Source organism: Oryx dammah, unplaced genomic scaffold (genome assembly GCF_014754425.2).
Source record: "Oryx dammah isolate SB20612 unplaced genomic scaffold, SCBI_Odam_1.1 HiC_scaffold_26, whole genome shotgun sequence".
Taxonomy (NCBI): domain Eukaryota; kingdom Metazoa; phylum Chordata; class Mammalia; order Artiodactyla; family Bovidae; genus Oryx; species Oryx dammah.
This window is the reverse complement of record NW_024070210.1, coordinates 18,094,101-18,117,617: the sequence shown is the minus strand read 5'-3', so window position 1 is coordinate 18,117,617 and position 23,517 is coordinate 18,094,101. Positions and strand designations below refer to the sequence as shown.

Sequence of the window (23,517 nt, the reverse complement as noted above, 5' to 3'; positions counted from 1 at the left end):
GACTGAACGACTTTACTTGTGCCTTTCAAAGTCATTTTATCAGTCTAGGCTTCAGTCTCCTTAACTGTAAAACCATCTATCTCATCCGGATTAAAGGAGAAAATATATACATGGCTTAAATAGCATCTGGTACACAAATAAATGTAAACAGCAGTTGGTATTGTTATCATTTCACCATTGGCACACCTACTGAGAAAAAGTTCTTTTTCGGCTTCTCCAAACCACAGCTGTCCTGCTCTACATAGGAATTCTGATATCATTCACTCTGCTTACTAATGAAAGTCTTTAATTCCTAAAATGATTCAGTATCAAGAAGAGCCTTCTTTCTCTGTACCTGAGATCAAACTATCTGAAGGCCTTTTGAAGAAATAAACAGTACTTATGACAGAAGTCTCAACATATCACCTTGATTGTCCTGAAACCTTTTCATTAACAACTGCTACTATCCTTTCCAACTAAATTAATGACCCCTTTGAAAACTCGAAACTCTGCATCTCCACTAGATAGTGTGGCACTACTTTTTTTTCTTTTTTGAAAAAGACAAGCCTTAATTTAGAAAATACGGAGGGAAGCTAGATTTCTAAAAGATTCCAAAGATGATAAAATTAGAAAATTCTGGGAATTCCCTGGCAGCCCAGTGGTTAGGCCTTGGCCCTGACACAGCATGGCATAGGTTCAACCCCTGGTCAGGGGACTAAGAGTCCACAAGCCTCAGGGGCCACCAAAAAAGAGAAAAAAAAAATCCTGCATCTAACAAGTAATTATCCAAATCTTGATAGTCTCTGGATTTAGGACAATCGTATTAAGGGGGTGGGAGAAAGTACCCAAATACACATTTTTAAAAAGAAAAAATTTAACCTAACCTACTTAACAGGTCTTCCCTGGTGACTCAGATGGTAAAGAATCTGCCTGCAATGCAGGAGACCTGGGTTTGATCCCTGGGTCAGGAAGAGATCCCCGGGAGAAGGAAATGACAACCCACTCTAGTTTTCTTGCCTGGGAAATCCCATGGAGAGAGGAGCCTGGAGGGCAGGCTGTAGTCCATGGGGTCACAAAAGTCAGACACAAGTTTGTGACTAAAGCACCACCATAGGGTCTAAACTAGGATGAAGCAAGTGAGGTACCCTAGCACAGAATTTAACAAGGTACTTACTCTCAGGATCATGCAAGGGACTCCCCCATGAGGCTACTACTCATTCATTTATTCAACACATATTGGATGAACAGGCCTATTCCTTGTCCTCAAGCACATAGTAATCCAGTGAAGGATGCAGATACACTAATACGTAATTGCAATTTAGTCTGAGAGTTGCTATAATAAAGGTAGATACTACCTACAGTGGTATCACAGAAGATGAAGTGCTTAAACTGGCTTGGGTGAGCCACGGAGCAATTCAAAGAGGCAATTTATCTGGAGTTTAAATAATTTATCATAGTACTACCAAGAGGCTAAGGTGGGCAGGAAACAGCATTCTAGGCAAAGGGAATAGCTGGCAAAAGCTCAAAGGCAGAATGTATTGAAGGAACTACAAGGAATTTGGTGAAAATAATCTAAAAGGAAGCAGTGAGCTATAAAACTGAAGTGGTAGCTAGAAAACAGTTAAGAGTTTAGGCCCATAAGGTAGGGCTCCTTAAACACCACATTTAGAAATTTATTTCACAAGCAGTAGGGTATAATTATGAGTGGTAAATCAGACCTGTGACTTAGGATAATTCTGGTTACTTTGTTTTCTGACTGTTCTGGACTAGAACAGTGACCTCCAAATTTTTTTGATCCTGTACCCCACTACTAAAATGTTTTTAGCATATCCTTCAATGTGTGTACATTTATACATTTCTCGATAATACTATAGTCACATATTAATCACATAAGTAGAAAAGGTTTAAAGCATGAGATGATAAATATAATAACAGTCAAAAAGGAGAAACAATCCAAAGGTCTATCAACCAATGAATGAATTTTTTTAATGTGGTTTCGCCATACAATGGAATACTATTCAATAATGAAAAGGAACAATGCTGCTTGATACACACTACATTATGAACCTCAAAAACATTAAGCTAGGGACATCCCTGGCAGTCCAGTGGTTAAGACCTCATCCTCCAACGAAAGGGGTATGAGCTCGATCCCTGATTAAGGAGCTAAAGTCCATATGCCTCACCACAGCCAAAATACCAGAACATAAACAACAAAAACAATACTGTAAAAAATTCAATAAAGACTTTAAAAATGGTCCACATCCAAAAAAATGTTTAAAAAAAAAAATTAAGCTAAGTGAAAAAGGCCAGACACGAGATCACATATTGTATGATTCCAACTATGTGAAATCTCCAGAAAAAGCAAATTTTTAAAATACAAAGTAAATTACTGACTACCTGAGGCTGGACATAGGTACAAGAATTAATTGCAAACGCATACAAGGAATTTGGCGGGGGGTGAGGGGGATGGAAATGAAGATATTCTAAAACTGAATTTTGGAGACTGTAGGTCAACTACACATCAAAAACAAAACTTATAGAAAAAAAGATAAAATTTGTGGTACCAGAGGGAGGAGAGTGGAGAAGGGGAGAATTAAATGAAGGCAAACAAAAGGTACAAACTTCCAGTTATAAGTATGTACTAGGGATATAATATACAACATGATAAATATAATGAATACGGCTGTATATCATAAATGAAAGTTAAGAGAGTAAATCCTAAGAGTTCTCGTCACAAGGAAAAATTTTTTCCTTTTAATTTTACTATGGGCTTCCCTGGTGGTTCAGTTGGTAAAGAATCCACCTACAATGCAGGAGGCCTGGGTTCGATCCCTGGGCTGGGAAGATCCCCTGGAGGAGGGCATAGCAACCCACTCCAGTATTCTTGCCTGGAGAATCCCCATGGACAGAGGAGCCTGGAGGACTGCAGTTTTTCCTTGTTATACTATGAGATGACAGATAAGTTTCACTGAGAGAAGAAAGAAAGAAAGCGAAGTTGCTCAGTCATGTCCAACTCTTTGCGACCCCATGGACTGTAGCCTACCAGGTTCCTCTGTCCATGGGATTTTCCAGGCAAGAATACTGGAGTGGGTTGCCATTTTCTTCTCCAGGAGATCTTCCCGACCCAGGGATCGAACCTGGGTCTCCCACATTGTAGGCAGACGCTTTACCGTCTGAGCCACCATCCACTGAGAGGAGAAGGGGGCGACAGAGGATGAAACGGTCAGATGGCATCACTGATTCAATGGAAATGAGTTTGGGCAACTCTAGAAGATAGTGAAGGGCAGGAAAGCCTGGTGTGCTGCAGTTCATGGGTTGGAAAAGAGTCGGATATGACTTAGTGATTGAACAACAACAAATTTACTGTGATAATCACTTCATGATGTATAAGAGTCAAATCATTATGCTGTATACCTTAAACTTATATACTGCTGTACTTCCTGGTGGCTCTGATGGTAAAGAATCCTCCTGCAAGGTAGGAGACCTGAGTTCCATCCCTGGGCTGGGAAGATCCCCTGGAGGAGTGCATGGCAACCCACTCCGGTATTCTTGCCTGGAAATCCCCATGGACAGAGGAGCCTAGTGGGCTACAGTCCATGGGGTCGCAAAGAGTCGGACATGACTGAGCAACTAAGCATAGCACAGCACTTAAATGACTGGGGCCAAGTTATGCTTTCACTATAGTCTAAATATTTAGAGCATTATGTCTAAGAAAACAATGTACATATCTTAATTTAGGAATAATGTTAATCACCATCTGAGCCTTCAGAGTCATAATCTTTTGCAACAATAACACCAAAGATCACTGATCACAGAACACCATAACAAATATAATGAAAAGGAAAACGTCTAAAATAGTGTGAGAATTACCAGAATGTGACAGAGACATGAGGTGAGGAAATGCTGTTGGAAAAATGGCGTAAACAGACTTGTTCCATGCAGGGTTGCCACAAACTTTAAATTTGTAAAAAATGCAGTATCTGCAGAGCACAGTAAAATGAGGTAAGCATCTACTGTAATGTAAAAAGTAATGCAGGCATCTATGCAAAGTAACTTTGTAACAGACTAGGAAAGAAAGTTGGAAGAAAAAAGGCTGGTTGGGGGCCTGTCCGATAGTTGAAAGACACCACTAAGACCTAAATGCAAGACAGTGATAGTGAGAATGCAAATCTACAGCTTCAACAATTCAACAACAACAAAAACCCAAACAATCTGATTAGAAAAAAGGTGAAGGACTTGAACAGATATTCTCCAAAAAAACTGTATTTGTATAAAAGTCAACAAGCACGTGAAAAGATGCTCAGATGGCTTCAGAAAGACCATTACTGAAAAACAAACAAGAGTTGGTGAGGATGTGGAGAAACTGGAACCTTTCTGTATTGTTAGTGAAAATGTAAAATGGTGCAGCAGCTATGGAAGCAGTATGGCAGCTCCTCAAAATTTAAACAAAGTACCACAATTCCACTTTTGGGTATACACACAAAAGAACTGAAAGCATGGGCTCAAAGAGATATTTGTATACCAATACTCATAACAGCATTATTCACAATAGCCTAAAGGTAGAAGCAATCCAAGGGTCCAACAAAGGATGAATGGATAAATAAAATGTACTATACACAAACAATGGAATGTTATTCAGCCTTAAAATGAAAGAAACTGATACATGCTACAGCGTGTATGATCCTCAAGGACACCTTGCTAAGTGAAATAAGCCAGTCAACAACAGTATAAAGAATATACAATTCCATTTACATGAAGTACCTAGAGTGATCAAATTTATACACAGAATATACAATGTTGGTTGCCAGGAGCTAAAGGGAGAGGGAAATAGGGAGGTATTTATTGGGTAGAATTTCAATTTTGCAAGATTTAAAGTTCTGCAAGATTTAGGAGATTGGTGGCAAAATAGTGTGAACATATTTAGTACCACTGAACTGTACACTTAAAGAATGATTAATATGGGGACTTCTGTGGCAGTCCAGTGGTTAAGTCTCCATATTTTCAATGAAAAGGGCAAGGGTTCAAGCCTTGGTCAAGGAACTAAGATCCCATATGCTACATGCAACCAAAAAAAGAAAAAAGATTAATATGGTCAATTCTATGCTATGACAATCACTTTCCTGCCACAAATTCTAAATACTTTTGTTAAACATTTCACATCTACTATATTAGAAACCACCTTCCCAAATAATTCTCAAAATTATTAAAATAAACAAGAAAAAAAAAACACCCATGTAGACTTTGAACAGAAATGATTAGCATTTTCTAGAAACAAAAAAACCTAACTACAAATCTTATTTTTCATCTTATTTATAAAGTTTTGTCTCTACTTTTGATTATAGCAGCATGCTTTCTTGATATGAAATAAAACTCAAAATTGACTTTATTTCTTCCTGTTTAGGCATCTTATTTTCAGTATATTTCAGTAAATAAGAGCACACAAAATTCTTATTGGACTCATACACCATCATTTCCTACAAATATTCATCTTTTTCATTTATTACACCCATGTTTATATTCTTTATCTTAAAAGTAATGCAAATCGTGACAAATCACGTAGTTCAAAAATGGCTACAATGGCAGATTCCATGCCATATGCTCTTATAATCTTCTGTTGATACTCTTCCCTTCAAGTGGTAGGGTTCGATGTCCAGCTACTCCTCTCAACCTGGGGAGACCTTCATGACTACCTCACCAATAAAAGAGAGCAAAGTAATAGTATGTGACTTCCAAAAACTAAGTCAAATATGCCATACAACTTCACCTTGCTCTTTTGGGATGCTCTCTCTTGGAACCCAGCCAACATGCTGTGAGGAAACCAAAAAGTAAAAAACAGAGGTCATATATAGGTGTTCTGGCCCACAGTCCAGGCCCCTACCAACGGCCTGCATCAACCACCAGACACAAGAGTGAGCAAGCGTTCAAACGATTACAGCTCAGGGGAATGAGCTACCCTCTTTCCTCCAGCAACCCCACCCCATTCCACTTGTTAACAGACAAGCTGTCCCCACCAAGCGAGCCTTATCCAAATTACAGATACACAAGCAAAATAAATGACTGATAGGTCTAAAACCACTAAGTTTTGAGTGGTTTGTTACACAACAATAAATAAATAATACAAGTTCATAAATACAATCTGGAAAATGTACAAAACCAGAGAGAAAAAAACTTTAATTATCCTAAATTTCACCACAGTTAACATTTGACACATATTTTACAAGCAAGAAAATCTTTTGCCCCAACCAAATAAGATTCCAAATGCTTTGTTTTTAATCAGCTTAAACGGTTAAATTCTTAAAGGCAGTCAACTGCTTGCATCTAATAAGAAATAGGAAGGAAAACTATTAGCAATCATCCTACTTTTCTTATCCTGATTCTCTCTCTCACTTACCTGTCCTGAGTGAGATGTCTGAGGATTGCTGGCCCACCAATATTCCAATCTATGGATGCGGATCAAGATCTTGGGTTATAACAGCAGCTGCACTGGCCTTCTTCCTTGGAAGAAGTTGCTTTAGCCCCAAATCTGAAATTTCCAAAGAAAGAAAATGCTAAATATAGATGTCTTTTTAAAACCACTTATAATTCCATCTCTACAACTGAATAGGGGCTGTTAGAGGAGGGTAAGATTACACAGAAGTGAATCCACAGGTTTCACTAAAATGGATTTGGGTAATACAGATTTAATCCAGCTCTGCTTCTTAACAATTACAGGATTTTAGCGAAGGCACAAATTATCTGTGCCAGTCCTGAATATCCATTGGAAGGACTGATGTAGAAGCTGAAGATCCAATACTTTGGCCACCTGATGCAAAGAACTGACTCATTGGAAAAGACCCTGATCTTGGGAAAGACTGAAGGCAGGAGAAGGGGGTGACAGAGGATGAAATGGTTCAATGGCATCAGAGGTTGAGATGGTTCGACGGCATCACTGACTTGATGGACGTGAGTTTGAGCAAGCTCCAGGAGTTGGTGATGAACAGGGAAGCCTGGCATGCTGCAGTCCATGGGGTCGCAAAGAGTCAGACATGACTGAGTGACTGAACTGAACTGAATCTCATCATGTGATGAAGATTGAGGGGACAGGATCAAAATTTGGGGCTGAGAGTCAGAAGACCTGTATTTTAAGTTCAGTGATCATTCTGCCTTGCTGTAAGAACTTAAGATACTAAGATACATCAACTCTAAAAGGAGAAGACTGCATTTCTTGAACAGGTGCCAGCCATGACCAAAATATGGGTTTAAAGTTACCAAACTGTGCTTACTATGAAACCGTCCTTCCTACTATTTTGGTGTTAAAATGGTTTCTTTTATAAGATGATGTGATAGACTAGTACTAGTACTAGTACTAGTACTAGTTGTGTTTTAAATACCCTAAAGAGTCAAAATCAAAAGTTATAACCCTACATAAATGATCTAAAATTTTTAGAATTCTACTGTCTAGTATTATTTACATGAATCAAATTCCTTTTACTTTTAACATTCTAAATATTCATTCATTACTCAACTAATATTATATACCTAATATGTGACAAGTACTCTACCAGTGGCTGAGGGGCCCTAGAAATATTTCAGACTAATCTCTGCCCTAAAAAAATTTCCCAATGTAACAGGGAAATCAACACATAAACTTCAGATACAATTTAATGAATTAAGTCTTCAAATAGAGGTTTTGACCTATGACAAATATATAGGAGGTAGAATAGCAGAATGAATGAGTTTTTAAATAAGCAGGATTTTGGACTGAGTTTTGTAGTTGTGTAAGAAATTACCTCTGTGATCCTCAATTTCCATATTTGCAAAACAGGAATGATACAGCTACCACTGAGTTATGGCAAATAGATAAGATATTAAAGGCAAAGAGTCAATCCACCCAAAAGTTTGGCTTTATAAAATGATCTGGCACAAAAGGAATTATTTCAACACCAATTTACGCTCAGTGGTACCTTTCTCTACCAGCCTCTAGACAACAGAAGGACATACCAAGTTTGCTCCATTTTACATTTCTAGCACATAGTACAATGTCTTGTAAAGAACAGGTATCAAATAGTTTATAAAGAAAAAATGACTTATTAAATGAATGAATTCTCTCTTTTTTCCCCATAGGAATTAAAGTTAAAGTAGCTTGAAAGTAAAAATTCTTAAGATTTTTTTTATTCTAAACTAATTTTAAGTGTATATATTAATCACCCAAACCTATGATATTGGAACCTGGAAACGTATGCCTGTTTTGAAAAGCAAAATAAATTCACCATCGACAATGCCAATAGTCGTGTTCCTGAATAAAAAGACTAGCAGCAATTAATACGCTTTTTTTAAAAAATATTCTTGAAAGTACTTATTTACCAAAAACTCTTCAAAATATCTTCCATGAATTATCTCACTTAATCCCGATAACAATGCTTATGAAATGGACTATTAATATTATAATTTTATAACTAGAAAAACTAAAGTATAAAGAAGTTACTTTCAACATCACAAAACTACTAAGCAGGATTGATATTAAAAAAAGAAAAACAAAAAACAGGCTGCATGACCCCAGACTACTTTTATATTTTTCTTCAACTAAATAAAGAAAAAACAAAACAGATTTTACCAGAACTAGGAACATTTGCTCTAATGACTCTTAAAAAAACAAACGAAACAAAAAAAAACACTAAACAAAGAGTCCTTTAGTATGTGTGCTAAACACAAACACATATAACACAGTCCCTGCCCTCAAACAGTGTAGTAGTGTAAATTAACAAGACATGTCCTTTTATTCTTTTAAATTTAATTATTTCAATGTTAAGCTTATCTGTAATTTCCTTCTCACTTACTTTACATTTATATTACTTTTTCATTTATTTGATATTTCAATTACATTTCCAGGTACTACTACATTGAGTTTTCAGAATATATAGGAAAGGCTTATATGGTTCTAACGGAGAAGGCAATGGCAACCTACTCCAGTACTCTTGCCTGGAAAATCCCATGGATGGAGGAGCCTGGTAGGCTGCAGACCATGGGGTCACAAAGAGTCAGACATGACTGAGCGAGTTCACTTTCACTTTTCTGCATTGGAGAAGGAAATGGCACCCCACTCCAGTGTTCTTGCCTGGAGAGTCCCAGGGACGGGGGAGCCTGGTGGGCTGCCGTCTACGGGGTCGCACAGAGTCGGACACGACTGAAGCGACTTGGCAGTAGGCGGCAGCAGTGTATGGTTCTAAAGTTAAACTGAGTTACAAACTGGAAGACATTGGAAACTTATTTTATATGGACATCCACGTTCAGATAATTACATTATAAAAAACCTACAGAATAAGGAAAGTTGAAATTCATTTTCAACAGATGCTCTAACAAAACAATTTCAGATGTAAGTTGCATAATATATTTTTAGCATACAATGTGTTTTACTTCATTTTTTCCTTAGCCTGACTCTAGAACAGACTATAATGTTTTAACAATTATGTTAAAAAAGAACTAAATACCAAAATAACAATAGGTGCAGCAAATGCTTTTTAAATATGCCAGAAATCGACTGGGTGCATAACTAGTAAAAACACATTACATGTAGTTCATTTGATCATAATGAACCAATACAATTAAAGGAACATTGAGATTTATCTCAATGTAATCCAGATTACATTTCACATCTTTCTGCCTATATAACAAACAATAACCACATTATACCTATTTTCAAAGGAAACCAGTATTACAATATTATATGACAGAAGCCATAATAAATTACGGGTGTTAGCAGTAATTTTCCAACATCTTCAGTCTGTAACAAATTAGGTGTTTATTAAAGAGGATATATGAATATATATTACTTCTAAAATAGTAAAAGAATGGGGAGGAAATGTAAAAAACATAATTGGAAACACTAGCATTGTGAATTCACAGAACTAAATATAAGGCTGCTGGTTCAAAGATTTGGCTTGCCAAATTTTTTCCTATAGGTAAATGTTTGATATCCACTGGGCATTTTACACCACCTCCAAGATTAAGAGTCTTCTGCTAATTCTATGAAGATAAATGAACTCCTACATTATTTATGTTCCAAGTAGCTAATACTAGAGGAACAGATCAGAAAAGGTCAACTTAAGCACACTTAAGCTTTATTCAGACCTGTAACAAAGAAATTTGACATACTTTCCACACAGAATGTGCCTACAGGAAAAATACATATGCATATTAAAAAACAACAACCAGCATTTACTTTTTTTAAAAAACTAGAATCACTATCCCAGTTAGAATAAGTAAAAGAGAGAAAATCTTCCCAATTACAAACCAAGTCCTCCTAGTCAATACTTTACTCATAAATTTTATCTGACTAGACAGTTATTTTTATCATACCTGAAGATCCTCATGTCTTCCACCTCCTAGTATCTTTTCAAAGGTTTTAGACCCTTTAAGACCATCCAGCCTTAGTTCTAGATGCCATCCAAAAAAAACAGATGTTGACTACCTCCTCAATACTCCTTCTTTATATATGAAATTAATAGCTCTTATAATTCCACTTCACCAAGGTCAAGTTCTGAGTGATGTGTTGCTCAGAACTCCAAGCCTACGCTCCATGGCCCCAAATCCCGCCTCTCAAAAAGGTTAACAGGCTATTCTTCTTTTTTCTTAATAAAATACTAATTCCTTGCTACTCAAACTGTGGTTCATAGACTGGTACCACAAGCAGCATCCAGAAGTTTGTTAGAAATGCAAAATCCCAGGTCTGATGTTGGACCTATTGGTTCAGAATCTGCAATTTAACAAGATCCTCATGTGATTCATACACACAGAAAAATTTGAGAGGCACTGTCCTTGTTCACTCTTTTAGAGTTTCTTCCTCCTGCTTTACAAGTTCCTCATTTCCTATCTAGCATATAAGGGACCAAATCCTTTTTAAGCATATTAAAACCCACCAAAATGAAATGAGGACTCCTTAAATTAGATCACAGAGTTCTTTATAGCCTTCGTTTCATAAAAGATTATAAACTCCATGAACCCAGGGACTTCACTGTATCCTCAAAACCAAGACAGTGCCGGGCAAATATTTGTAGAGAGAACAAATTAGGCAGCAGATGTTCCCTAAAATCCTCTAACTCTTAACTTTTTGGCTCTTGCATTTGCTATGCAAGCAAAACTCTAAGGCAAAGAAAGCTAAAATAAGAAACCATCTAAATTTGCAAAATGAAAACTATACATACCACTTTAAAGGGTTTGATCAAGGTCAAAAGCCAGGTTCATGATTAAGTCCATAAGGTTCAACTTTCATCAAATCATTATAAGTATGATTTTATTTCATTGTTGTTTGTTGTTGTTCAGTGGCCAAGTTGTGTCCAACTTTTTGTGACCTCATGGACTGCAGCAACTAGACATCCCTGTCCTCCACTATAACCTGGAGCTTGCTCAAGTTCATGTCCATTGAGTTGATGATGTTATCTAACCATCTCATCCTCTGCCGCTCTCTTTTCCTTTTGCCTTCTATATTTCCCAGCATCAGGGTCTTTTCCCACGAATTGGCTCTTCCCATCAGAGCTTCAGCTTTAGTCTAAGTCCTTCCAATGAATATTCAGGGTTGATTTCCTTTGGGACTGACTGGTTTGATCTTCTTGCAGTCCAAGGGACTCTCAAGAGTCTTCTTTAGCACCAATTTGAAAGCATCAATTCTTCAGCACTCAGGCTTTTTTATAGTCCAGCTCTCATATCCATACATGACTACTGGAAAAGCCATAGCTTTGACTATACAGACCTTTGTCAGCAAAGTGATGTCTTTGCTTTTTAATATGCTGTCTAGGTTTGTCATTGCTTTTCCTCCAAGAAGCAAGCATCTTCCATTTCATGGCTGCAGTCACCATCCACAGTGATTTTGGAGCCCCAAGAAGAGAAAAATCTGTCACTGATTCTACTTTTTCCCCTTCCATTTGCCATGAAGTGATGGGACTGGATGCCATGATTTAGTTTTGTGAATGCTGAGTTTTAAGCCAGCTTTTCCACTCTCCATTATTATATTTTCACTCTTAATTATTATAGTCCAGATCAAATAACTGTAATACTTGCTCTACATATACATCCTCCACTAACATCCAGGTAGTTAGCAAACTCAAATGTCCAAAAGAGTTGTGCGCTTGGAGCTTAAAATGTACACAATGCTGGAAAGAATCTGTATATAAAAATCAAAGACTACATGGTATGATTAAGTTCTTTCAATCCTTATAAAGCTCATGTTGAAATCAAGAATACAAACAAAAGAATAAAGGTATTGAAAAGGTTAAAAATAATCAGGAACCAGATATAGCAATAAGATACAGAAAAGATCAGGATTAAAAGTAATAAAAAGTTTCAAGGAATGAGATATAGGCAAAAGCAGTTACAAAGACAAAGAAAAATACCAACTAATGACACACAATGAAAGAAATTTTGAGAACAAGTAAAAAACTGTGGAATATCTCCAGGAGTTAATGTACCATTTCTCCAACCTACTATAGCCTACATATCTAAATTAACAAGTAAACATCTCCCGAATCCTTAAGAGATCAATAAAAAGTAAATCAGGTTCAATATGTACTTGTTTTCTATGGCAAGTAAGTATTGGTTTGGAAACATTTTCATCAATCTTTACGAAGATTTTCATTAAAAGTTAAACTTTTTATTCCTCACCTGCCGTTTACATTTCATTTTCCCAAACTACTTTCAATGTCAGATTTAATTCAAAACAGATCAGTTCATGCAAAGGTTTCTATTTCTAAGAAAGTTTTTCTATAAATCACTCCCTTACACACACACACACACACACACACACACAGACCATTAAATCAGGGTGGGCCACAACCACCAGAAAAAAGAAACCAAACAGAAATTGTAAAGGACTAATAAAACTGGCTATATAAAGTAAAGCAGCTACACTGCAAAAGAGATTATGAAGAAAAAATAAGAGACAAAAATGACAAATTGGGGGAAGTACCTATAATATAAAACTATATATAAAATATCTAATATGCTTAGTATATAAGTTAATAAGAAAAAGTTAATAAGTTAACAAGAAAAAGATAGGAGCAGAAATACATGAATCCGCAACTGACAGAAGAAACAAAACTATAAGCATAAGATGTTCAACTTCACTAGTAGTGACCAAAGAGATGCAAATTACTATCATCTCAGATTAACAAATACTAAAAAGATCGATAATACCCAGTGTTTCATAAAGCATGGGGAATCTGACATTCCTATTCATTATTTGGGACTATATTTTTAAATAGTTTATAAGTATAAAAACTTTCAGGAAAATAATCACATTTCAAAATACGCCCATCCTTTGACCCAACAGTCTCACTTCTAAAAAGTTTATCCTAAGAAAATGGATGTGTGCAACTATGTCTGTACAAAAGAGCCATTACACATGCCAAGCATATGCAGGTGTTCAGTAAATATCTGATGAATAAATGAACCATAATAGTGTTTATTACAGCAAGAACTGTTAACAATAGAAACATCTACAAATAAACCAGGACATATCCATAGTCTGGAACCCTATGCAGCCAGCCACTGCAAAATTATAGAAACAGACCTGTAATTATTTATTAAAAATATATCTATAATACAGATGCAAAAGAAAACCAGTAAAATGTATGTCCATTTCCCCTCCCAAAAAAAACACAGAATTACCATGCGATCCAGCAATTCCATTACTGACTGTATACCTAAAAGAACTGAAAGCAGGACTCATACAGATATCTGTATACCAATGTTCATAGTAGCATTAGTCACAACAGCCAAAACATGGAAACAATCCAGATGGCCGGTAGATACTCAGAGTAGTCATATTCCTAGAGACAGAGCAGAATGGAGGTTGCTATGGGCTGCGGGGAGAGCAGCACAGAAAGTTAACCTTGAATAGGTACACAGCTTCATTTTGCAAAGTTCAAGTTCTGGAGATGGAGGGTGGGGATAGTTGCACAATCATGTGAATATACTGAATGCCACTGAGCTGTATACTTAAAAATGGTTAAAACAGTAAATTTTATGTTACATATATTTTGCTACAAAAAACAACAATGCAAACCATACACAACTTCTAGACTGGAATGAATGCAATGCCAAAGAATGCTCAAACTATTGCACAATTGCACTCATCTCACACGCTAGTAAAGTAATGCTCAAAATTCTCCAAGCCAGGCTTCAGCAATAGGTGAACCGCGAACTTCCTGATGTTCAAGCTGGTTTTAGAAAAGGCAGAGGAACCAGAGATCAAATTGCCAACATCCGCTGGATCATGGAAAAAGCAAGAGAGTTCCAGAAAAACATCTATTTCTGCTTTATTGACTATGCTAAAGCCTTTGACTTTGTGGATCACAATAAACTGTGGAAAATTCTGAAAGAGATGGGAATACCAGACCACCTGACCTGCCTCTTGAGAAACCTGTATGCAGGTCAGGAAGCAACAGTTAGAACTGGACATGGAACAACAGACTGGTTCCAAATAGGAAAAGGTGTATGTCAAGGCTGTATATTGTCACCCTGCTTATTTAACTTATATGCAGAGTACATCATGAGAAATGCTGGACTGGAAGAAGCACAATCTCGGTTGGGATCAAGATTGCCGGGAGAAATATCAATAACCTCAGATATGCAGATGACACCACCCTTATGGCAGAAAGTGAAGAGGAGCTAAAAAGCCTCTTGATGAAAGTGAAAGAGGAGAGTGAAAAAGTTGGCTTAAAGCTCAACATTCAGAAAACGAAGATCATGGCATCCGGTCCCATCACTTCATGGGAAATAGACGGGGAAACAGTGGAAACAGGGTCAGACTTTATTTTGGGGGGCTCCAAAATCACCGCAGATGGTGACTGCAGCCATGAAATTAAAAGACGCTTACTCCTTGGAAGAAAAGTTATGACCAACCTAGATAGTATATTCAAAAGCAGAGACATTACTTTGCCAACTAAGGTCCGTCTAGTCAAGGCTATGGCTTTTCCTGTGGTCATGTATGGATGTGAGAGTTGGACTGTGAAGAAGGCTGAGCGCCGAAGAATTGATGCTTTTGAACTGTGGTGTTGGAGAAGACTCTTGAGAGTCCCTTGGACTGCAAGGAGATCCAACCAGTCCATTCTGAAGGAGATCAACCCTGGGATTTCTTTGGAGGGAATGATGCTGAAGCTGAAACTCCAGTACTTTGGCCATCTCATGTGAGGAGTTGACTCACTGGAAAAGACTGTGATGCAGGGAGGGATTGGGGGCAGTAGGAGAAGGGGACGACCGAGGATGGGATGGCTGGATGGCATCACGGACTCGATGGACATGAGTCTGGGTGAACTTCGGGAGATGCTGATGGACAGGGAGGCCTGGCGTGCTGCGATTCATGGGGTCGCAAAGAGTCGGACACGACTGAGTGACTGAACTGAACAGTCATAAAAACAAGATTTAGAACTATATATATACACAGTTGTAGTGCTAGCTAAAACTATATATATATACACACACAACAGTAACTTGGTTATTCCTGTTAAGAGTCATCAAGAACAGTACCAAGTACAAATATTCTCCCTCTGAGATTCAAAGCATAGCTCTGTAAGTTACAATTCTAATAATTCTAAATAATTATAAACACTGAATCAGAGTTAAAACATGTAGTTCTCTGCTTAACTTTATAATTACTTAAGATTTAAGTCAAATAAATAAATTCCCATGTAAATCAACTCTTTTCCTCTTCAGCAAAAAACATTCCAGCTATTGAGCCTGCAAACAGAATGAAAACTTTAAGAAAGGGGAAATACCTGAAGTTTCTGAATATGTACTAGCAAGCCACGAGAAAACTGAAGAATCAACTACTAAGATCTGAGCCTTAAAGAATATACAGTTTATGGTTAAGATAAGCAATAGGGGAAGCCAAATCTGACATCACAGTAAATATCAAGAATAGAAAGCCAGAAGCAACCCAGCTCCTTGCATCCTCAGAGAACAGTGTAACACTGGGATAACTCAAAATATTTAGTTAAGGCATACCTAAGGAATTCATTTCATCAAGGAGTAGCAGGTACTTAAGGGCTAAATCCAAATTTAGTGCTAGCTGAAACTTTATAGAGCTCAAGAGCCAGATGTTTCCAGGTGTGGAACAGTCCTCCTGCTTAGCCAGCTGCACTCTCACTTCATGAAATGCTATCCCTGAAACACTCTATAAGTAAAGGAAAGCCAGATCAACACACCTGTTCTCCAAAGGAAACCAAGTTAAAGACCCTGAACTGTGAAGTCATCTAGGGTACAGCCAGCACAAAGAGCAAAGAGAAAAACAAGAATGCATCACATGTAATATGGGTGAATACTGATTCTCATTTTTCTGTCTGTGTAATAGTGGGTGGATCACTTCATGGCAAATAGATGGGGAAACAGTGGCAGATTTTATTTTGGGGGGCTCCAAAATCACTGCAGATGGTGACTGCAGCCATGAAATTAAAAGATACTTACTCCTTGGAAGGAAAGTTATGACCAGCCTAGATAGCATATTAAAAAGAAGAGACATTACTTTGTCAACAAAGGTCCGTCTAGTCAAGGCTATGGTTTTTCCAGTAGTCATGTATGGATGTGAGAATTGGACTATAAAGAAAGCTAAGGGCCAAAGAATTGATGCTTTTGAACTATGGTGTTGGACAAGACTCTTGAGAGTCCCATGGACAGCAAGGAGATCCAACCAGTCCATCCTAAAGGAAATCAGTCCTGGGTGTTTATTGGAAGGACTGATGTTGAAGCTGAAACTCCAATACTTTGGCCACCTGATGCAAAGAGCTGACTCATTTGAAAAGACCCTGACGCTGATAAAGATTGAGGGCAGGAGGAGAAGGGGACGACAGAGGATGAGATGGCTGGATGGCATCACTGACTCAATGGACATGAGTTTGGGTGAACTCTGGGAGTCAGTGACGGACAGGGAAGCCTGGCATGCTGCGGTTCATGGGGTCGCAAAGAGTCAGACACGACTGAGCAACTGAACTGAATAGTGGGTGGAGGTGGGCAGGGGTTGATCACCATCAAAAATGCTTAAAATTCACTGTTGTAGAGAAATATTTGTACCTGAAGACATAAGTAGGAACAGATCTGTGATACCAATAAAATGGGGGGGGGGGGAAATGTCTGTCTTGAGAAGAAGAGATACACTGTGGTAACAGTCATACAATTCATACACACATCTGAGAAAATTAACCAGAATTACACATATCTATATGAATGAATCTTTAAAAACATAATGTTGATTAGCCAAAGCAAACAAGAATATACATACAGCATGGTTCCATTTTGAGAGTTAAATAAAACTAAATGAAAAATTTGTGAAATATATACAAATGTGGTAAAATTAAAAGTAAGGGAATGATAAATAAATATATCCAAAACAAAATCCTGAATGATTTCATCCCTCGTAGAAAGACAGGTAGATGGAAATCAAAGAGAAATATATCAACAGCGCTGGTAATGTTCTTTCTCTTAAGTTGGGTGGTGGGTTCACAGGTATTGATTTTATTATATGCTTTATTATTTACATATACAGCACCATATTCTTATCTATATATCAAGTAGATCATAAGGGGAAAGGAAAACAGAAAAGGAAGGGAGAAGGAAGAAAAGGAAAGAGAAGAACAGACATCAATAATGAAAATCAACATGGACCTCCTCTCTCACCCTGCAAAGGGCACATAGGCTTCCAATAAATATAGGTTCCATCCTGAAACTCCACTAAAACAAAAGATTTTCATTTTGAAAGCATAAATCTGAAATGTAATGCAAGTAGGTAACTTACCTATCTTTGGTTTTGAAAAATTAATATAATGCCTAATGTAAAATAAGAGGAGAAAAAGTAATTTTAAAAATATTTTAATACATTAATGTTCCAATACAACCATCCTAGAATTTATATTAATAAGGAAATAGACACTGGCTCCCACACATAGAAATACCATGAACATGACAGTTACAAATGAAGATTGGCACAAATGATCTGTGTTGGGAAATCAAATACCATAAGCAGCAACGCCACTGATAATAAGATTTTCCAAAACAGTTAAAAACAACTCTTGTTTTTGAACAAAACAAAGTACAATTTGCCCTCCGTTTACTCAGCAGTTATATTCCTGGAAAATTCAATATCTACTAAAGCCAGGCAAAAAAACACTTCGTGTTTAAATGTAAAACCAAATTAGAATCAGATGAGTACAAACAGGTTTTTCACCCATAAGAAGGTCTGGGGAAATGTTCAAAATCCATGCAGAACTGTCTTGTATCTTGTGGGATGTATGGTATTCGTGATTCCTGCTCACTGAATGCCAATGCTGTACCTACCCCACCTTAATCACTGTGGCAACCAAAAGTGCACCCTCAAAGATCTAAGCACAACATGGGCAGGTACTGACTCCACTGAGAACCAGTGACTTCGAGAAAGGCGGGCTCCCAGTTTAGACTCTAGACAGGCCTTATTTTTCATGACATCATGAAGCTGAATGTAATGATAAAGTCTAACCGTTTTCTACCTTTGGCAAAGGAAGAATCCTCACACAGTGAAGAAATTTACCAACAGGGAAAATATAAAGGCGGACAAAAACCAAAGGATATTCACCCTAAATAAAACTGATACATCAAATCGAAAGTTGGTATGCCATCCGTACAATGGAAATCTTTAAGGACAGTATTGCTGTTTTGGGCTTCCCTGGTGGCTCAGACAGTAATGAGGGAAACCTACGTTCAATCCCTGGGTTGGAAGATCCCCCGGAGGAGGGCATGGCAACCCACTCCAGTATTCTTGCCTGGAGAATCCCCATGGACAGAGGAGCCTGGCAGGTTACAGTCCATGGGGTCACAAAGAGTCGAACACGACTGAGTGACTAAGCAAACAGCATTGCTATTTTGCTAAAAGACAACAAGTATCACAACTGAAAAACACCCTGTAACATTCTTAAGAGTTATGATATAGGTCACAAAGCATTTTATTTAATTTTAATATTGACACAGCAATGCTATGAGACAGATATCATTGTTTTCTTTACAAGTAATTTGAAAAGAATAATCTCAACAGGTCAAAGTCACAGAGCAAGTAAACTGACATGAGACAGGACTTTAAATCCTCTGATTTCAAATACTGTGATCTTTCCCTCAAACTCTATCTGCTTCACAAAGGCCCAAAAAGGGCAATACAGATCAAAGGAAATTTGTCAATCAGTACAACAAAAATGTCAACGGCAAAGGAACAATATAAAGCTTCCATCTATTTTGATAGATGACAAACAGTTGTACTTATACTACACATATCAGTTATTTCTCAATAATTTTAAAATGTTAAAAGTTTCATCTCACATTGAAAAAAGAAGAAAAATAATTAAAAAGTAAAATTTTAGCAATTATCATGATAAATAGTGTCTAATTATTTCCTTATATTGGAATGAAACCTCTACTTAAATTAAGAATCCCAACACAGTTCAGTTCAGTCGCTCAGTCGTGTCCGACTCTCCGCAACCCCATGAACTGCAGCACGCCAGGCCTCCCTGTTCATCACCAACTCTCGGAGTTCACCCAAACTCATGTCCATCGAGTTGGTGATGCCATCCAGCCATCTCATTCTCCGTCATCCCCTTCTCCTCCTGCCCCCAATCCCTCCCAGCATCAGCGTCTTTTCCAATGAGTCAACTCTTCGCATCAGGTGGCCAAAGTATTGAAGTTTCACCTTTAGCATCAGTCCTTCCAATGAACACCCAGGACTGATCTTCTGACAATTAAAGAGTTAACAAAGTATTTTTAAAAAACCTTTGAGACACCAGGGAGCCCCTCATGTATACTTTCAACATTCCATTTTCCTGACTTAAAATCCACTCCATTACAATGTCCATAATTTCTTATGATATCCACACAAACTGTACTGATTTTTTTTATTAGTAGCTAATGTAAAGTACATGCAATAGAGCTTAAAAGAATTATCAATTACTGGAATACCACAAAGAATACAGCACCTCAGCACTTTACAATATTGAAAAAAAATTCCAATTTCTCCTGTATAATATATATATGTTAGAAAACTTACGAATTTTTGCCTAACTAACAATATTATGACATTTTGATTCTACTTGTGTTACTTAGTATGAATAAAATGCTAGATTTCTCATTAAAAAATATATATGCAACAAGCAACAAAGGTTTACTGTATATCATAGGGAACTACAGTTAATATCTTCTAATAATTATACTAGAAAATAATTTCAAAAATATGAAATGTGTATTTGTATAACTGAATCACCTTGCTGTGCACCTGAAACATTGTAAGTCAACTATGCTTCAAATATGTATGTCTAAAAAAAAAGAAGGCAGAGCAATCAGAGATCAAAATGCCAACATTCACTGGATCATGGAGAAACCAAGGGAGTTCCAGAAAACACCTACTTCTGCTTCACTGACTATACTCATGCCTTTGAGTGTGTGGATCACAACAAACTATGGAAAATTCTTAAAGAGATCAGAGTACCAGACCACCTTGCCTGTCTCCTGAGAAACATAGAAACCTATACGTGGGTCGAGAATCAACCATTAGAATGGGCCATTCAACAATGGATTAGTTCAAAACTGGGAAAAAAGTACAAAAAGGCTACATATTGTCTCCCTGATTATTTAATTTATATGTAGAGTACATCAAGCAAAATGCCAGGTTGGATCAATCACAAGCTGGAATCAAGACTGCTGGGAGAAATATCAACAACCTCAGATATACAGGCAATACCGCTCTGATGGCAGAAAGTGAACAGGAACCAAAGAGCCTCTTGATGAGGGTGAAAGAGGAGAGAGAAAAAGCTGGCTTGAAACTCAATATTGAAAAAACTAAGACTATGGCATCCGGTCCCATCACTTCATGGCAAATAGAAAGGGAAAAAGTGGAATCAGTGACAGATTTTATTTTCTTGGGCTCCAAAATCACTGCAGATGGTGACTGCAGCCATTAAATTAAAAGATGCTTGCTCCTTGGTAGGAAAGCTATGACAAATCTAAACAGCGTGTTGAAAAGCAGAGACATCACTGTGTCAACAACAATCCATAGAGTCAAAGCTATGGTTTGTCCAGTAGTTATGTACAGACGTGAGAGGTGGATCATAAAGAAGCCTGAGCACCAAACAATGAATAATTTCAAACTGTGGTGATGGAGAAGACTCTTGAGAGTCCCTGGGACTGCAAGGAGATCAAACCAGTCAACCGTAAGGGAAATCAATTCTGAATACTCACTGGAAGGACTGTTGCTGAAGCTGAAGCTCCAATACTTTGGTCACCTGATACAAAGAGCCAACTCACTGGAAAAGACCTTGATGCTGGGAAAGATTGAAGGCAACAGGAGAAGGGGGCAGCAGAGGGTGAGATAGTTGGATGGCATCACTGATCAATGGACATGAATATGAGCAAACTCCAGGAGATAGTGGAAGACAGAGGAGCCTCATATACTGCTATCCATGGGGTGGCAAATAGACACAACTTAGCCACTGAACAAGTAAAAGGCTTCTAGTCAAAATGGTACAGTAAATTCATCCAAATAACAATTAACATATGAATGTATCAAATATATAAAAAACAATACATAGCTGGCTCAAAAAAATAGTATGTCTCAGGCAGTGATAAGGAACACAGATGCAAAATGATGTGAGGCTGAAGCCAGGGGCCCACTGGGTTCCTGATCTATACAGGCAGAGGCAGCTGGGAGTTGGGCTTCCCTGGAGATCAGGGTCTAAAAGCACTCCATTTCAAAAAGAGGACTTAGCAGAGCTAGGTCAGAGCTAAGGCTGGTTAGGGCTCCCATGTAAAGAAAACAACGGCCAACTCCACGTGGGGCTATGGCTGGCAGGAAATTATCCCTAGGAAGGTTGCAGGATACCGACACAGCTTCAAAATCAAGAAAGAAATCACCTGCTAGGTCTGTGACTGAGTCTGCAATATCCACAATATCAACAATATTTCTGAGGGGTAGGAACTCTAAGCCTGGTTCTAGAACTGAGATCCAGTGGCAAATGTGAAACTACTATACAAGGAGGGAGGTAAACACGAGACAGACAATGAAAGTTAGCTAAGTCTCAAGAATAAAAAACAACTAAACCTGCTGTTACATTCTGAAGGATATTCCATTATCCATTTCCTGAATGTATAACTATTAAGACCATCTCCAGGGCTTCCGCCTACATCTCAGTATTTATAAATCTTCATTACTTAAGGTAACAAGAAGGAGCCTAACACTCTTAAACCTTTTCTTACTTCCCAACAAACCAATAATCATAATAATTTTAAAAGATTATTTTTTTATGTAATGAAGTTACAAAACTCAATTTCTAAACAGTAGTCCCTGAAACCTCAAAACCTAGCATCCAGTTTCCCACAGTTAAAGCAAAGTGTCTTTATAACTAAATTTGTTTGCTACATCTACACAAACTTAGTGACGTAGTATCTCTCAAACTTAGCCTTCCTATTATCAACCAGACACAGGATTTTCCTACCACTAGGAAGGGAGTGGTTTCCAGCTCAAAGATGACACAATTGAAAGGTTCTGAAAGGGAATTTAAAATAGTCTCTAGAAAAAAATAATTCAGAATATAAAGTGTTTTAGTAAAACAAGCATCAAATTAGTAATACACCACTTAATTTCTAGACCTGCCTCTGCCACTAAGCAGCTGTGTGACTTTAGCTACCTAAACAAGGCTTCAGGTTCTTTATCTGTAAAGCAAAGACACTCTAAGTCTCTTAGGCTTTACTAATTATAACATTCATTCTTTTACACTTACAATAAGAATGTTTGCTAAATGCAAATTCAGCACGTACACGTTTCTTAGAGCTTCAAATAAGTTTACAAATACCAATGATGCCTGCCCACCACTCTCTACTCCCAAAAAGTTACATAAGCAAACTCTTAAAAACAAACTACATTTTCTTGAGATATTTTCCAAAATATCTTTTAATATGGTGACATTTTACATGCTAAAAGTGTAACTGAGGTATAATTTATATATACTAAAATTCACTTTTGAGTGTGCACTTCTGAGTTTGAAAAACACATAGGCATGTAACCACCACCACAAACAAGATATAGGACAGATATAGACAATGTGGACTTCCCTGGTAGCTCAGATGGTAAAGAACCTACCTGCAATGCAGGAGATCTGGGTCTGATTCCTGGGTCTGAAGATCCTCTGGAGGAGAAAATGGCAACCCACTTCAATATTCTTGCCTGGATAGTTCAGTGGACAGAGGAGCCTGGCGGGCTACAGTCCATGGGATCACAAAGGGTCAAACACAACTAAGTGACTAACATACACAGACAATATAGAACACCACAAAAAACTCCCTCCTGTCCTTTGCAGTCAAACTGTACCCCCACACACTGGCAACCAATAGTCAGTTTTATGTCTCTTTAGTTATGTTTATTCTAAGATATCATTAAAATGGAATCATACAGTATCTTGCCTTTTGAGTCTGGCTTCTTTCATTTAGCATAATGTCATAATGTTTCGGATACCCATTCATGCTGATGTATGCGCTGCCAAATAGTATTTCATTTTATGAATGTACCAA

The 23,517-nt window shown here is 37.5% G+C and overlaps 1 protein-coding gene across 9 annotated transcripts in view; it reads right to left on the bottom strand.

Annotated features, from left to right (window-relative positions):
- NUMB (NUMB endocytic adaptor protein) overlaps positions 1–23,517 on the bottom strand; it is a 165,165-nt gene that overhangs the window by 117,793 nt on the left and 23,855 nt on the right. For 7 of the 9 annotated variants that reach the window (XM_040226122.1, XM_040226132.1, XM_040226127.1 and 4 more), the window contains exon 2: positions 6,371–6,502. The exons of 1 other annotated variant lie outside the window; for it this stretch is intronic. The gene's annotated coding sequence lies outside the window, so the exon portion shown is untranslated. Of the gene's footprint in view, positions 1–6,370; positions 6,503–23,089; positions 23,208–23,517 lie in introns of those variants that run through there. One more of the 9 variants, XM_040226125.1, reaches the window with a different exon arrangement.